This window comes from Bidens hawaiensis, unplaced genomic scaffold (assembly GCF_021521415.1).
Source record: "Bidens hawaiensis isolate Kalapana, Puna unplaced genomic scaffold, B.hawaiensis_p1.1 tig00021833_1, whole genome shotgun sequence".
Lineage (NCBI taxonomy): Eukaryota > Viridiplantae > Streptophyta > Magnoliopsida > Asterales > Asteraceae > Bidens > Bidens hawaiensis.
The window spans coordinates 69977-82354 of NW_027493388.1; positions in this window are offsets into that span (position 1 = coordinate 69977).

Consider the following 12378-nt stretch of genomic DNA (forward strand, 5'->3'; position numbering starts at 1 on the left):
AACATAAAAAAGGCTTAAATAGACCAGGTTGCAGGTGATGAATCGTCTAAGGGAAAAAATTCCTAAAAAGGCCCGTTAGAAGAGAGAGAACAAAAAATACCCTTAAATATTCAAGTTTTCTAAAATGTCTCAACAAATTTGGACTTGAGCGACACTTTGTTTTCGGTTCCAACAAGATCTCTAGCCAAATTAAAAGATGACATGTGGATAAAAACTAGCACGGCCGTCCATATTTTTGAAAATCTTGAGGGCTCCGTCCAAATCATTTTATTATATCTTTTGCTATAAAGCAGTCTCCCATACGGTTTTTTTATGTTTCATACCTGATCCGTACAATTTTTTTTTTTAGAAAACATGTCTTTTAAATTCCGTCTGCCAAGACGCATTTCAGATGAATTTGTTCCAAGGAGACGATATTTTCATATTTTATTCTTATAGATTTTTAAAATTTAAATGCCGTCTAGACCGACAAAATTTATTGTTATTCCATCTAGACGGACATAATTTTATTCCAACTAAATTTCCTATTAGTTTTCAGATGGACCTCACTTTCTTAAATTAAACTATAAATTATTACAAATAATTATGATTAACTAATATAATACTTCATCTTCATCTATCTTGTAAGAACAAATATTATGAGTTTCAGTTATGTGTTTATTCTAATTTCAAGTAAAAGAAAATTAAAAATAAATAATAATATACAGAGCATAGAAAGAACAAGTTATGAAGAAAGGTGTTTTTTTTTGTTGAGTTAATGTTTGTAAACTAAGAGCGGTAAAGAATGGTTTAGCGATAGTTGGAGTCGGGTGGTGGTTGAATGGAAGATTGGAAGTGGAAGGATATTTATTCTTTCATTCTTAATCAAAGATGTTATGATAATCTTTGTGTTGTTTTTAGGTGTGGATGGATGGTCTTCATATAATTATTTGAAGATGAAGTATTATATTAGTTAATCATAATTATTTATAATAATTTATAGTTTAATTTAAGAAAGTGAGGTCTATTTAAAAACTAATTTGAAATTTAATTGGAATAAAATTATGTTCGTTTAGACGGAATAATAATAAATCATGTCAGTATAGACGACATTAAACTATAAAAACATATAATAACGAAAGATGAAAATTATATCGTCTCCTTCGAACAAATTCATATGAAATGCGTCTTGGCAGGCGGAATTTAAAAGACACTTTTTTTAAAAAAAATTATAATTTGTACGGACCGGGTAGGAAACATAAAAAAAACTGTCTGGGAAGATATATCAAAAGATATGATTAAATGATTTGGATGAAACACTCAAGACTTTCATTAAGAGGTTACCTCTTAATCCTTCAGAGTTAAGAGTGTTTGGTTTATAAAAAAAAACCATCTGAATGACTGAATGGGCCTCTTAACCATTCAGCTTCAAAAGCACGCTGAATGAAAATAAGACCTAATATACCCTGCTCTTTACCTTTCCCATCTTCACTCCACGTTCATAGCAATTCCATGGCACAGGGTTGAGATTGATTTCATCATCTTCGAACGCACAGACGAGAAGGTCGACAATCTATTCCAGGCATACGGCTGTCTCCACTTTGATTTTTGTCCGATTCCAATCACAAACCAGGTACGATTTCTACTCGATTCGAACCCCTACCCTATCCACGTTGATTTCTGTTTTTTTGAGCCTTAAGATTTGGGTATGATTTGAATGCATATATGTTTCTTTTTCAGACATTTAGGGTTTATTGTGAATGCATACTGACCTGATTCATATTTTGACCAATTTAAAAAGACAAAAATTATTTCATTGATGTTTGTAAGTGATATATGCGACCAACATGAACCAAAGTATATATTCAAATCATGTTCAATATGGATTTAATTATTCAACAAAATAGCTATTTAGATGATGGGTGTTTATGAATATCATTTGCTTTCAGTTCTTGAATAGGTAACATCACACAGGCTCGAAGTTTTGTATAAATAACCTTGGTATGATATCAATAATTTGGGCTTCAAATTTGATAGTTTTCAATTGTTTATATACAAAATCTTTTGTATGTGTGTTAGCTACCAACCTTATTAGGGATGAGATCGGTACCGTACTGGTACGGTACCGGGATAGTACTGGTACAAAAGGTAAAAATTCGGGAAATACCAGTACCGGTACGGTACCGTACCGATCCCGAAACTCAAAATTTTGGTACCGATTCAGTAGCGACGGTATCAAATCGGTACCGATTTCAGCACCGACACCGAATTTGCTCATCCCTAAGCCTTATATTCATAATCTGTCATAATGTGTTTAGTAGAATAAAATAATATTCTTTTATATTATAAAGGAAACATAGATGACATAATATTCTCAATGCACATAATATTCTGGTATATATATATATATATATATATATATATGTGTGTGTGTGTGTGTACTTTTGACCTTTGTTTTACTTATTTCTTCGAAGAAATGGCACAAAAAAGGGGTAGGATTAGTTGGAAGCAGGATGGTCTTGAGAAAACATTTCTTGAAGCATGTATTGAGCAAATAACACTCCATGGACGTGAAGGAAGTAGCCTTAAACAAATGTCATGGAGGAATGTGGCGGAAAAGTTGGAAACAAAATACAATCTTATAGTTGATCAAAAGCAAATGAAGAACCGTTATGATTATACAAAAGCAAAATTTGCAGCTTGGTCAAAGCTCAAAAACAAAACCGGCAATGTTTATAATCCCGTAACAAACACTTTTAACTTGTCGGAAGAAGAATGAAAAATGGAGATGAAGATATTTATTTATTTTTAATAATAGCTTTTATTATAAGTTAAACTTATAGTATTTATAATATTTTTCTCGCAGTCAAACAAATATGTAGAAGCTTTGAAAAGTGCACCACTTTCTTACCCCGAACTTTGCATTCAATTGTTTGAGGATCTATGATGGATTTATGTGTAATTTCTATTTGAATTTTAGTATGTTACTATGGATTTTGAACTATTTATGTGTAATTTGGATTTGCATAATGTTTTGTAGCTTCCCTTTAAAATTATTCATCATTCAGTATTTTGATCAAACAAATGCATTTAATTCGGTACAAAACAGTTTATATGGGTAAAATAGTCATTCTGCATAGTTATTCAGATGTCCACCAAACAGCTCTTAATTGCTCAGCACTTACTGGCTCAGAGCCTCTTACCCGGACGGACCTATTAATAATTCAGCACTTATTGACACAGAGGTTGCCAAACAGCCCCTTAATATTTGTAAACTAAGAGCGGTAAAGAATGGTTTAGCGATAGTTGGAGTCGGGTGGTGGTTGAATGGAAGGGTGGTGGTTGAATGGAAGGGTGGTGGTGGAAGGATATTTATTCTTTCATTCTTAATCAAAGATGTTATGATAATCTTTGTGTTGTTTTTAGGTGTGGATGGATGGTCTTCATATAATTATTTGAAGATGAAGTATTATATTAGTTAATCATAATTATTTATAATAATTTATAGTTTAATTTAAGAAAGTGGGGTCTACTTGAAAACTAATTTGAAATTTAGTTGGAATAAAATTATGTCCGTCTAGACGGAATAATAATAAATCATGTCGGTCTAGACGACATTAAACTATAAAAACATATAATAACGAAAGATGAAAATTATATCGTCTCCTTCGAACAAATTCATATGAAATGCGTCTTGACAAGCGGAAATTAAAAGACACTTTTTTTCTAAAAAATTAGAATTTGTACAGACCAGGTAGGAAAAATAAAAAAAACTGTCTGGGAAGATATAGCAAAAGATATGATTAAATGATTTGGATGGAACACTCAAGATTTTCAAAAATATAGACGGTCGTGTCACTCTTTATCGCATGTCATCTTTTAATTGGGTTAGAGATCTCGTCGGAAAAGAAACAAAGTGTCACTCAAATCTAAATTTGTTGAGACATTTTAAAAAACTTGAATATTTAAGGGTCAATTTTTCTCTCTCTCCATAGGGCCCTTTTTGAAAATTTTCTCATCGTCTAATATCTATAAGTAATTTTTCTTTCAAATCAAGTTTAATGTTTAAAGTTTTGATGCATGCAACTGGTGATTATTGTATTTAAATCAATGGTTATATAGGAAGAAAAATCCTCAAATAATTATTTTGATCCAATTTTTTTAACTTTAGCCATGATTCTAAGATAATACCCATAATATATGTTCTGACCCGTCGGAATCGACGAAAGCACAACCTCCTACGACATATTAGTTGAGCCTATAGCAATTCGTCATGTCCAAACGGTAAAATGGAAGAAAAGCGGAAGGTCCAAATGAAAGATTAAACTGTCGTCTCCGACGGTGCAGAGCCTGCTTTCGTCGGGTCCAAAGGTTTCACTCTCTCGTCGGATTTTTACACTATGAACTCTAGGATTCGTCACTTTTTTGCAGGAATTTCTCAACAACAAATGTGATTCGTGGAAAACAAACACGTTGTGTTCTCCTCGAAAAACTAAGTGATTTACACTATGGATTTGTTTGATTCTGTGGAAAAATAAGAAAGATGGAGATGAAGGTTGGTTACGGAAGTTTAGGGTTTGAGATATTGAAGATGAAGTATGTTCCTTGGAAGACGCATCCTAATTTGTCAGAAAAAGGGACAGGTTTCGTCGGACGACGGAATAGTTTTGTGTTTCGTCGGATCTATTAATACATTGACACATGGTGAGTTTTTAATGGTTGTTGCGTTCCATCGGAGGCTGATGTGCTTCCGTTGGATCCTCCTGAACGTGATGGCTATTTTGGGTATTTTCTTAAAATCATGACTTGGAAATGACTCTATCAAAATAGCTATTTTGAGGATTTTCCCGTAAAATAAAAAAATGTCAAGGACATCATTTTTCAACATGCGTTTGTTTGTTTGTTTGTTTGATATTAACCTCAACGGAAGCAAATAAATCTTTTGAGACTCGCTTAAACCCACACGTCTCACACAAAGATTTTCTTCATATTTCATAAGGTATATATGTGTGTGTTCATGTGTGTGAACTTAATTGTGTTTTAAGACCATGTGTTCGTGTGTGTGAACTCAATTGAGTTTTTAATAATTTTGAAAATTGAGTACATCACATTCAATCACATCATCAAACAAGTTAAAATATTAAAGGACATTTTAGACAAATAATATTCGGACATGTTCAAAAAAAACTAATTTTATACATAGATAATTGAATAATACGTACATTTGAACCAAATATTTACTAGTTAAAAAAAAAACAAACCTTCATGTTACAAAAAAAAAAAAAGTTGTTTGTTGTCCTCTAAAAAAACATAAGAAAAGGCAGGGATTTCTTAAATCACACTAAAAGTTTATAAAAGGCGGTGAATAAATCCCCTTTGTTTAGGGTTCCTAATTCACATGGAGTGGAGTGGACGTCACCCCTTCTTTTTTATTGCAGATCTCAATTCACATTGGCATTTGATACCAACCTTCTTTTTTTTCTTGATTAATTATATTTAACATGCTAAAGTTTACATTATGTCACCCTTAACATAATTTAATCCTTTGAATATGATTTAATCTGAATTGATTAAGTTCTTACGCATTAATACTCAAAATTTTCTACCGAAATTCCTCTTGGTATATCATACATAAAAGACTTGTATTGGTTACTATATGACAATTATAAAATTTCAATTGCGAAGTAACTTGATCATGTTTCAAGTGTCTGAGGAATAAGTCTGTTTGACAATCTATTGTTGAATCAATAAGAAGTCTTACTAATTATGAGCGTCCTCTAAATCATTAATTTAACATATTTTTGAGACTTAATTAATTAAAAGACTCCATGAAGCATTAATAGATAACTAAACACAATCTACCTTTGAGTAAATAAACCCTAACCAGAGGGGCTTGCCCCAATGGCCAGGAAGAGGATAGAAGACCTGGGTGTCCCATGTTCGATTCTTGATTCCGACCCGGTTTTACCGACTGTCGAGGCTGTGGTGCCATTGGCCGGCTAAGGAGACGGGTTTCTCCGGTTGGGGGTGTGGCTTCGTCACCATACGGAGTTTAAGATGTGGGCCCGGCTCAGACAACACATCTTGGCTGGTTGTGGGTTGTCGTAAGTCATCGTTCAAAAAAAAAGAGTAAATAAACCCTAGATTGATCACATTTAATTACTTCAAACTTATATACATTCTTAGTTATACTATAATAAATTAAACACGACATATGAAGAATTACAATAAAGTTAAATGACCAATATAATAAATCACATAAACATAAAAGTTTTCAAACTATAGTAAATGAAAGCAAATCAGATTTTTGTAATTTAAACTTTAACCCATTAGTTAACAATAATTTATACTAAACACTTTAACCAATAACATTCTTAGTTTTCACTTTCAGTGTTTCGGTGTCAAGGGTAGTTACATTTCTTTTTAACTTTCACTTGTGTTACTCAAGACAATTTACAACATCCTAACTGAGATAAAAATAAGCTCATCAAATACAAATCGAGTTACTTCACTGATACAATTAGATGGTTTTGGCATGAAATTGAAGTTATGGGTATCATTAAATAAATAGTAGTACAAATTATTATCGGTCAATGAGTGCCGACCGTTTTCGTGTAGATTATTCAAATCTTACTTGGAAAAAAATACATAGCTACAAATTTTATAATCAACGGATAGATATTTGAAGATCAAACACTCTACATTCCAAATACAAATAAAAAATAAACAACCAACTTTATGGGTCCCTTTATAATAATCACAAGATTATTGCAACTAATGTAACGTCTTGATCTTTCATCACCAAATAGAGCCGTTCCCTTTATAACCACCCACAACACAAAAATCAAACCATCTTCATCATCATCTATCTCATAAATATATGGCTTCTAAACTATTTGCATATCTGTGTTTACTTCTTTCAGGTATCATATCATCATCACCACACCAACAATTAATAACACTTAAAACAAATCTTTATTTCTTTTAACTAATATTATCTTTTTATGTGTTTTAATTCGCAGTCGGGACTTTGATTGCGGTTGAGGCTGAGGTATAATGGCTGCATGATATTTTGTCTTTTAACTATATACAGATGATAATAATATTTGGTCTTATAAAAGGCTAATATTTCGGCTATATATATATTTGAGTTGCAGAAAACATGGTGTGTTGCAAAGCCGTCATCGAGTCAATCGCAGCTGTTAGAAAATGTGAATTTTTCGTGCTCGCAAGTCGATTGCAGGATACTAAAGAAAGGTGGTGCATGTTATTTGCCTGATAATCTTATTAACCATGCTTCAATAGCCATGAATATATACTACCAATGCAAGGGAAGAAACCCATGGAATTGTCATTTTGGTAACACTGGTCTCATTACTCTTACTGACCCAAGTAAGTGATCAACTTAATTTAATATAAATCTTGAATCAACCCAATAATGTTCTTAAGCCATCAGAGCTAACCCTTATCTTTTTCTTTTTACATCTAAAATTGGAGTTATTTTCGTTAAATAAAATAAATTGTTTAGGGTTCTATCAGGAGAGAATATAATGAAACAGGTATTTAATTTGTTTATGATTTCTAAAATCCATAAATTAAGACAATTCTAACAGAATTCCAAGATATTGGCAGCTGAGAGAGGTGGAGTCATCTCGAAGCGACCATTTAGGTGGTGTTTGGGATTGCTTAATTGAGTCTCCTTATAACTTACTAATTTTTCAAAAAGTTAACAAGTTATATAAGTTGTTTGGTAAACAAAAAAGACATATATTTTATAACTTATCAACAAGGCAAAATAAGGAGGTTTTGATAAGTTGAGAAAATATGTAATTTATTTACTTATTGTGTTTGATTTACCTATTACATTCCTCTAACTCTCAAAACTCATTACACATCTTTTAAAAAAAGGTGTTAAAAAAGGTGTTGTTTTTGGTCATTTTGATTGTCCTCACCACACAAGCTAATCTAAACAATTCTCTAAAAACTCTTTTTTAAAAAGTCATAAGTTAATAAGTCTTTTTTGACTTAAATAAGCAATCCCAAACACACACTTAGTTTTTCGATAGAAGTTGAGTCTACCCATTAAAAATTTGAATCTAAAATTTTCAAGTTTCTTTATGTGGAAGTTGGCTCAGCCCATTAAACATTTGGAGGATTCTAGGCTAAAACTTTGATTTTAATTCAAAGGTTTCACTAATTTGCAGGTTATGGAGGCTGCCCTTACGTTTAAATAATTGGATGAAGAAGATGATGGCCTTCTACTTGTAGCAACATTTATTTTAGCATGAGAATAAATTAAGACGAGTTATTTTTATATGTAGCTTTATCTAGATCAAGTTGCATAATGATAAAATATTCTTTTAATTTTTGAGCATTTTCTTTTAAACGATTTCTGCTTAATATTTTATTTTATAGTTAGTTAAGTTTTTAGTATTTTTTATTATGATAACTATTGTAATCATAGAGGTTAAATATTGATATAGAGTGTTTGGTTAACTATGGTATAAAAAATATATTAAGGATTGTTGGTAATAAAACATATGTATATTTATATCATAAACAATACAAAAAAAAGCATTTACTATTCATTAATCTTACAATAATGTGCATAACAAATGGTCTATATGAGACTATAATGGCAGACAATTTGAAGACAGAAATGTTTGAACACGTTGTTTGACTATGCTGCTAGATTAAGGATTGTTGGTAATAAAAAAGTGTGTTAAGTGTTTATGCTTTTCAAAGCAACATAAGGATTATTTGAACATTATGTTAGAAAAAAATAATAATAATTTGACTTTTGCAAGAACTCAATTTGTTTGTAAATAAATAAGACTTTAAAAAGACAAATAGTTTACTTTAGAGGTGGTAAATGGGTTGGGTTGGGTCGAAACGGGTCATGGGTTGGAACGGGTTAGAGTTGAAACGGGTCACTTAAAAAAGAGTTGTTTTAGTTCGGGTCGGAATGGTTTAGGGTCAACAGGTTCAGGTCAGAACGGGTCAAGGTCGGAACGGGTCAAAACGGGTTTCGGGTCAGTTTTTTTTACCAATGAATCAGCGCGTTTTCAACACGTTACAGCTCGTTTTAACAGCAAAAGCTCGTTTAAGCGATTTTTCAGTTCGCTTCAACACTTAACAGCTCGTTTAAGCGATTTTACAGTTCGTTTCAGCACTCAACAACTTATTTCAACATGTTTTGACCAATTTTGCATCAATTCAACAATAAAAATCAGCAATTCTGCTCGTTTTTGCCCGTTTCATCAAGTTACATAACCAATACTTCAAACAAGGTAAAAATGATGACATTTCCTAACCTAAACATCATTTAAGGACTTGAAGATCACATATTTGCATAATGTCTTTATCCAAAATAACAATGATGACATTAAACAATTCAAAACAACTAGAAACCCTACTACAAGTTGCATTCTTGGTCTAACACAAGTTGTTCCTCCATCTCGATCTTGGTTCATCAAAATATGTAAAAAAGGAAAGTTGTTTTAATAATACATATACACACATAAAATTAAATTTCAAAGAGAATTGAGTTTTTAATACCTCTCGGCCAATATAAAATTGCTACTGTTATAACTTGAAATCAACGCTTCAATGTCTTCAGCAAGTTGTTCCTCCATATCGATCTCGTTTTCATCTAAATATGTGAAAATGAAATTTGTTATATTAATAAACATATATATACATAAAATTTAGTTGCAAAGAGAATGAACTTTTAATACCTTGGAAAACATCCAACCAATCTTGAGCGCATCGCAACGCCTCGACATTTGATGGTAGAAGTGAAGTTCGATACTTGCTCAAAACCCGACCTCCAATACTAAAAGATGATTCGGAAGCAACGGTTGTAATTGGGATGCTCAACAGATCACGAGCCATTAGAGGGGAAGGGGCACTCATGGGTATTACCCATGCATTTCTCAACTATGTCCACAAGTACCCTAGAATTTTATTAATTGATTTAAAATTTTATTAATTAATTTTAAATCTTCAATGCTCAATAATGAATCACTTTTGTGTGGCAAAGTTTTGCCATGAAATGAAGCCATGCACCTTACCCACATGGGATGGGGTTGTGTTGCCATGTGGTTTGGAAGCCATAAAACCTACCCATATGGGTGCCCCTTCCTCTCTTAGAGCCATTTTTGGATACCTTCCTTGTTTATCCTTCCAATACCGTAAAACATCAGGTGATTGTTATTGTCAAGTTGAGCTTCATCTAAGTACAATGTTAACTGAAACTTTTCGTTAACATCATTTCTTTATTGGCTTTCAAATGAGTCAAATCCCTCCAACTCGTTCAACATGTTATCACCAACATTTGAACTCTCGGGTCTTGAAGAATCGGGCATTGTCTCTGATTGAATATCATACTCCATAAATAGCTTATAAATGCCATCAACGATACTCTTCAATTTCATTTTTTGCTCTTCAACTTTCATGTCAAGTTTTGAGAAACAATACTCAATAAGCTTAACATTGTACCGTGGATCTAAAATAACCTCAAAAGACAATACCACACTATAACTTTCCCAATATTTATAAAAAAAAATTCATGTCTTTTGCCATGTTACTAGTAACATCATCCGTATTGAGATTTGCTTCTTCAATATGCAATTAAATTTTCCACACTTGATGAAAATATAAGTTGGAAGTCGGATATAAGCTGCTTCCAGAAAACAAAGTAGTGATATCATAGAAAGGTTTCAAAAATTTTGTGATTACTTTCACCCTTTCCCATTCCTCTTCTGATTGATTACTCTTAAAATTGGAATCAACTAGTGCTAACTGAGAATAAGCCCGACGATAAGCCAATGCACAATCAAGCATAAGATACGTAGAATTTCATCTCTTTACGATATCTTGACGAACATGTTTACCACACCATAATGAAAGTAATTCGATGCATTCTGCGAACTTACACTTCCTGGCAGCACTTCCTTTCACATACTTAACTGAATCTCGAACCTTTTCAATGGCTCCTTCAATTACTTTCATTCCAGCTTGAACAACAAGATTTAATTCATGTATGATAAAATCCGAAACAAAATATATAAAACAAGAAACAATGAACCGGGCTTGTGTTTGACACAATTCCCTTAAACAGATTTGGTCTGTTCCCAAGGTACTCCGGTTCGAAGCATCAGCAACGTACTGTCGGACTCGATCACTTGCCTGAAACAAAACCGTAATGATGTTGCAGCAAAGAGGAAGAAAGAGCTGTGTGTATTTTCATGTGTCTAAAACCAAAGCATTGGTCCTGGTTTTATAACTACAAAACCATAACAGAAATCAATACTGAATAATAACCATTAAAGTATAATAATATTCAAATAATGGTCATTAGTTCAGCAGTTGAAACCGAAAATAATAACAATCATTATAATGATTATTAATAGCTATTATCCAGCAGTTTCATTTTCGAAATTAATGCAAAAAATTGTCTCACGCTGGCGCGGGTTTTTGGAGCTGCATTCGTGTCCACATGGCGTGTAGGCACGCACGAGTTCGAAGAATTTCTAGTCCAGCAACCCAAATTTGCAACTCCCCCCCCCCTCTCTCGCGTGCGGGTAGGACTTGTGGTAAAATATGTCATAAAGATTCAAATGAGTAGTAAAGTCTATACCTTATAAACCACTCTTTATTTTTTTCCTAATCCGGTGTGGGACAAAGTTTCACCACTTTCTTATTAAGACTTCATTCACACACTTTCACTTAAAACTTCCAACAGTTTATATTAGCAATGCATCTTGATTAAGTAAAAACATATAACAAATTAGATTCAAATATGACACGTTAAAACATCAACCACATACATGCAAATGCAACTTTTTTCAATATCATGTGTAGTGGATAATCCTTTTATGAAGGTATTGTGCATCATGTGACATCACGTCACCATAAGGAGGGTTATACAAAAAAAGGATGTAGTGAATAACCCCTTCCCAGTCATTACCCAATATTAATATTTTTTTTCATTTTTTAATACAAAACAAATCCACATCCAATCACCGTCAAGCATTGAGAATGTATGTGATGTATATAAAAATATACATCTTTTTAGCATCAAATAATCTTTAAAAACTGCAACTTCTATCAAATAACATAGCACATAATGCTTTTTATTATAATAAAATGCAATTTCAGGTATACCCAAGCCTCAAAGGAAGAAACAAGCGAAAAGACGAAGAAAAATGGAAGAAAACACAAGAAAAAAAAAGAAACACGCCCCCATGCTCCAAGAAACACGCCCCATGCTTCTAAACGCAAGAAAAGACAAAAATCTACAAGAAAAGACAAACACTGAAGACAAAAGCACGGGGCCGTGCCTTCTCAACCACGGGGTCGTGGTCACCTTTCAGATAAGACAAAAAGAATTAGCAC